Source organism: Odontesthes bonariensis, chromosome 11 (assembly GCF_027942865.1).
Source record: "Odontesthes bonariensis isolate fOdoBon6 chromosome 11, fOdoBon6.hap1, whole genome shotgun sequence".
In the NCBI taxonomy this organism is placed as follows: Eukaryota; Metazoa; Chordata; class Actinopteri; order Atheriniformes; family Atherinopsidae; genus Odontesthes; species Odontesthes bonariensis.
The window spans coordinates 9,293,218-9,299,559 of NC_134516.1; the positions used below are offsets into that span (position 1 = coordinate 9,293,218).

Genomic DNA, 6,342 nt, shown 5'->3' on the forward strand with positions numbered 1-6,342 from the left:
ATACCATTTAAATTCCTGCTTCATATGCATTGCAGATCCCTTTGCTGTGACTCACAGACACCATCAATGCTCGGCCAGCTGTGCAGCTGTCTTTAGTTTCAGTGTCTCGTTTTGTTGATTGTTACGTTAAAAGCTGCAAACTTTGGCTGAATCAGACTTTGGTGTTCTGCCATTAGATGATAATTCATCATCACTACAGTCCTCTCAGTTCTCAAGAGCATATTTACTTGGATATCTCACACAGAACTGTCACTTTCACTGATTTCAGTTTCGATGAATTTTCCACTTCATTCAAACGGGAGAAACAGGGAGGCGTTGCCCGTCTACCTGAACACTATGCAACGGGCTCAATGCAACCAGACATGTCAAGATCTCTGCACCAACTTGTGTCTCAGACGTACGGGTCTTGCCTGAGTCTCAGACGGGTGAGTCTTCTCAGTGAGTGGAGACAAGCAATCCACAGCTGAGCTACAAATAAGGTAAGAAGCTATTAAAAACATAAATCCCGGTAGGAGTGTCCAGTCTCCCAGTGTGTATGTTATCAGATGAAGGAAAAAGATCAAAACTGGTTTATTCCCAGATAATGACAAGTCATTATTATGTTACCACTTGTGTTTCTCCTAATCTTTGAATATAAACTAAAAAGTCAAGAAGTGGGCTGATGCTGCTTCCACATCTCTTATTCTCTGTAATGCAGCTTCAGGTGTTGTTTGATGTCTTTTGTTGAAACATGGGATCACCTTATGGCACAGCAGGAAGCTGATCAGCTTCAGCTGCTGCTGATTTGTTGGCAGATGCCTCAGTTTCTATTTGGCTCTCAGTTTGCTGTTTCCTGCGTTTCCTGGACCTGCTGACATGTCCCAGGTACTTGTTGGGTTTGATCCTCATGCATTTAACTTTGTCCTTAGAAATGATGAGTTCCAAAAAGTGAAAAAAGGGCTGCTATATATCATGCCGAGTCTTTATTACATACAAACAAGATTAGCTAAGTAAGCGATATCATGACATATTTGTCCATATTTGGAATTCAGTTATCAAGAATCGATGGTTTAATGCAGTAAAATTGTGCACTTTTCCATTGATACCACATTGTGAAAGGAAATAGGTTTCTAAAAAACTGCAAACCCATCTTCTTTTTTCGACTCAAATGTTGTTATTTAAAGTTTATTCTGCACATTGTTAAATATATATGTTTGAAATATTTCATTCTTGTCCAATAAAGTTCAAGACAACCAGACTAAAATAGTTTTGTTCTACTCCTGTCAAGTTTGACCAAGATGTTGCTACGTATACTGTACTTTCATTGGACCTTGTTTTAGTGGCACTAAAAAACTGGCTATAAACAGCTCCCCATGAGACACGTTGGATCTTTAGTTTCTTTATTAGTTCAGGTTTAACCCCGCTTGAAATGTTTTTATTTTATCTTTCCAGTTTCTTCAGAAGCTGAGAAATAGACAGTTTAGTGGACTCTTCTCCAGAAAACCCTCAAACTTTGAAGACTTTTATGAAATGAAGTCTTCGGCTACAGTTTATTATAAGCTTGAGTGAGTGCCCTCACTTTCGCCTGCTACCTAAAGTTTCTACAGTCACTTTTATCTTTTTGCTCATTTGAAAATTTGAAAAAGTCCAATTTTGTCAGAGCCTAATTCATTGTTATTAAATATAACTGCTCATTTCAGCTTTTCCTGATTTTTCTATCCCAAGGGAGGGGACAAAAAGAAAACTAATAATTCATGAGAGCTGCAATAAAGCCTGGATAGAATTTTGCTCAACCTCCTTATATACAACATGCTATCTGAACAAAAAAGCAACACGAAGTAACACTTAGTGTTCGTTGGGTTAATAATATAGTAATTGGTAAATATGAGACATTTCTTCCATTGTTTTTTCTTTAAAGATTAGGAACATTTGGAGTAAATAAGAGCTTTGAGGCAGCATTTGAATGAAAGTGAATTTATTCAGAACAGTACAACAGTTTGTCTGACACGTTGTGAATGAACACAAGCTGATGGCAATAAGTATATGCAAGACAATAGAGTGTTGAACACAATCCTCTTGACTTCACATAATCAGGGCATTCACACAAAAAGTCTGCTCTCAGATGACAAATTATATGAGGCTCACTCAAAACCAATAAAATAAAAGCTTAAGACTTTCATGTCTGACAATAAACTGAAGTTCAGACTAATAGTTTAATTAAGTCTCTCTGCACCCAAAAAGCCCACAGCCTTATCCTGCTCACATTTGAGTTTAAGCTTTGTTTTTATGTGAGCATGTCCTTCGTAGACACAGTTGGGAAAGGTGCTTTTCTCCATTTTAAGTGTACAGTCAACAACTTGAAATATCTGGGCACCAAACTTTTTCATTTCTCCTTTAACACCTTTACATTCTTTATGGACATCCTGGATATTACCCACAATGAAGGTACTTGAGTGATGGCACTCTTTGGTGTTAACGTTGAGCTCCATTGTTCCATCACACTGGTTTGGATCCATCTTATCCATAACATAAAGGTTCTGAGCCTTGCAGAGCCCTGCAGCAGAGAACAGCACCAGCAGGAAACAGTAGATCTGGGTCTTCATGATTCCCTAGCAGAGAAAAAAACAAAGTACAGTAAAGTAATATAGAACCATAAAGGCCAAGCTACAACATTTAATCCAAACATTCAATGATCATGTGTTGTAGATTTGCTGTAAATACCATATTTTGCCATCAGTAATTAAGTAAACAGCTAAGAACAGCACGTCCATACAGTTCAGATTGTGTTTGACACAAACTCACATAACAGGAAAAAATAGCAATAAAAAAATTTAAAAAAATTCAGAAAAGGTTCCTTACAGTTCTTTTCTTTTGCTCAGCTGATGAGTTGTTGGTTGACAGGCAGTGGTTCAGGGAGGACTTGACTGTGTGAAGCACCGGTTGGTGAAGATCTTCAGAGGCAGGAGTTCTCTGCAGCTGTCATTGAGCTGAACCGAGTTGATTATATAGTGTCCAAGAGGGTGGATAACTGTTGCCTATCTATCTAATTTAAATGGTCATGAACACTTATCTCAACAGAAATCAGTTAAAGACAGTTTTCGTTGAGATATGCATGTAGATTATGCAAAACATACAAGTTAGACAAGTTCACAGAGTAAAAGATCATTTAATAAAGTGCTGCAGTTTTCTTTCATTTGGCTTTTTCCTCTTCAGCAGACTGGATCGGAAGAGTGACTGAGGTTGCACCAACATCCTTTCCCCGACCCCCTCGGTAAGCTTCCATTAATCTGACCGATCATAACTTTCCTCACATCCTCACATTCTCAGTAAGCGCCTTTCCCCAGGAGAGGCTCGCCGTTGCAAACTGTTTTGAGTTTTGATGGGTGAGGAGCTACTTTAGGGGTACTCAAGAATAAGAATGAAATGACTGGAAATGATCATAACATGTCCACTTTGATGTTGGATTTTCTAACAAAAAGTATCACCAAGGAGGCAGAGTTTTAGCAGAATAGGTATATTCTTCCATTAAAGATTGATTTATTGATTTACAATCTTTATTTCTCTATTGTATAACAAAAAGATTAAAAAGAGTAAAAAAGAGGGAACTATTGATTTCCAATTTGGCCCTGGGGATCAACAAGTGCATGGACAGATGGATGATACAAAAATAAATAAAAGCTTTTCCCAGTTATAAACCTTGAATTAAAGAAGCAGTTCACTTCCTGCTAAAAGTCTGAGATACTTACTTAAGGTGTGTAAACCAGCAGGTGTACAGCTTGCCCAGAACCAGTCTGAGCAGATCTCTAAAGGCGAACGCACATACAAAATAAGGACTGAGGAGCATTTAATCTCCTCAGACTGTTGTACATTTGCCAAACAAACCACTATAACAGCAAAGATGATCAAAAGGGACCTAATTATTCTTTTTAAGCATTTTTTAAAAGCAGGATCAACATAAAACCTCTCAATACAAAGTAAACAAGAATTATGTTGCTACAAAAAGTATATTAAATCTGTGTTTGTGTAAATGCAATTTCCCACAGTCTTACCATTTGTTTGAGAAACTAAAGTTTGGGCAAATATTGGTTAATGAATAGAATGAATGAATGGAGTAAATAAGAGCTTTGAGGCAGCATTCTTTAACAAAGTGAGAGAAAGTGAGAGAAAGTGAGAGAAAGATAGATTTTGAAACCACACAGCAGAAAAACTCCCACCCCCTCCAGAGCCACACCTCTTCACCATGTGCACATGCACCACTCAAGTCAGTCTCTGCCTGACGTGAGACACACATGCATAAGCACTGTCGGGTAATTAGGATTTATAAAACCTAAATATTGGTTAAATGTAGGGAATGAACTTTTAGTCCTTTTAACTGAAGATGCTGCATTATTAGTGGAGGAAAAACTTTGTTTGTCTACCCAGTAAGATATTTGCAAAGTGTGGCACAGCCCTTTTACTCACCATCAGCACACTTTTTTCTCCCTGTATTTGATTCACTCAATACTTACTCTCTTTTAATTCCTGTTAATGTTTTATTTTTATAAGCTGAAGTTTTTGATGTGTAAGGCATATTTGTGCTGAAAAAGTGGAGTTGAGTAAATCTCATGTTTATTAGCTGCAATCATCCTCTCTAACACGGCAACAGTCACATGCGTTATTATACTGAGAGGTGTTACTACTTTTGTATATTTTTAAAAAAGCAGCTTATGGGCTCAATCTTATTAGTTTATTTAATAAGAGCTGACTGTGATGCAAAACCAGACAACATTACACAGAGTAGACAGACAATGATAACAAATATATTTGACAGGGAGCTGTGTGTGCATGCATGCACGTCTTTCTAAAACTTCTTCCATGTTCTCTTATGATTATCATTATCACTGAAACTAGATAAAAAGCTGGTCAAAAGAAGCATATCCAGAGCCGCATCAGTACATAAGCTGTAAACAGCAGCTAACTGAAGCATACAGCACTCATTACTTTATATAAAAGTATAGTCTTAGTTTTCCAAGTGAACAGGTTCTCCATCCTCACATGCGATTACAATTCTTTTATTGTTACTGCTACCGTCGTACTCACAGTGCTTGTTCATTGGGTCACTCTTCAGTGTACAAATAACAGTCTTGAATTTCTCAGTAAGTTAGAACCAGGAAGCTCTGATCCAGTTTCCCAAACTGTCAAGACATTCTCGATACTGTTAAGGATGAAGGTATTCACCCTCTTACACTGAGACTTATCTGCAGGGTTACTTGTGGTTCGTGAAGTTAATAAAAGTAGAACGGGAGGAAAAGCCTTCAGTTATCAGGCCCCTCTCTGCCTTTAAGATTAGGCTCAACACTTTCCTTTCTTAAAAAACTTTATTGTTGGGGATGGCTCGGGTGATCTTAAACCATCCATTAGTTGTGCTGCTATAGGCCTACAGACTGATGGGGGACCTCCCATGATGCACCTCTCCTCTCTGCTCTCTTTTACTCTCCATGTACATATGACATTAAACTCGTGTTTCTTTTTCCCAGCAGGTATCCCTGGTCTGGTGTTATGGTGTTTGTCGTCATCTCTTTCCTTGACCTCTAAACGCTCATCAGACGGAGGCAGATGGCCGCCCTCTCTGAGTCTGCTTCTGCTTCTGGTTTCTTCCTCTAAAAAGGGAGTTTTGTCCTTCCTCTGCCAGCTTGTGCACCTCGAAGCTTCGGTGTGATCTGTTGGTTTATTTAGCTCGGCAGCTTTTTTTACATCGGCATCTTATGAATAAGACTAATTTGGATTTAAATGAATTTGATTTGATTGGATACTGGTTGTATCACAGTGAAATGGAATGAAATTGGCTTGAGTTGGACTGTATCTTTGAAGTGCATTTGTTTCGATTTGGTCCTATATAAATAAAACTGAACTGAAGCTGAAGTGGTGACACATCGATACAAATATTAATTTGTCTGAATCAAATTTGACAGAATGTGGGAGTATGGGTCAATTTTTGCAGAAAAGACTTTTCATAGCAACTTTTCCTTTGTCCGTGTATAGATTAGCTGTTCAGACAGGGGTTGGCTCTCTGAGCCACCATTTGGTAAAGATCTAAACTCCCTAAAGCTGCAGTGTAGTAACTTTGATGCTATAGTGTTCAGGGAAATAGGCAGGATTTGCCTGTCTGTCTAATTTGAACGAGCATGACCTCTTGTCTCAGTTGAAACCAGTTAAATATATCTTTATGTGATGTGTGTGAGTTAATTATGCAAAATATAAGATGGGCAAGTTCAGAGAATCCAGGTCATGTACTACAGCGCAGTCCCTGTCTGGGAGCTGGTGCCGTTTGTATTATTTTGCCCTTATAATAAATGCCCTTAAATGAAAAAATAACCATGTGCT

The 6,342-nt window shown here is 38.2% G+C and overlaps 1 long non-coding RNA gene across 1 annotated transcript; it reads right to left on the minus strand.

The window, feature by feature from the left end:
- Positions 1-1,937: 1,937 nt before the first annotated feature.
- Positions 1,938-2,985, minus strand: LOC142391333 (uncharacterized). Its single transcript, XR_012770536.1, has 2 exons — positions 2,839-2,985; positions 1,938-2,588 (listed from the first exon to the last, which is right to left on the minus strand). It is a non-coding gene; the product is annotated as an uncharacterized LOC142391333 (long non-coding RNA).
- Between the last annotated feature and the right edge of the window lie 3,357 nt (positions 2,986-6,342).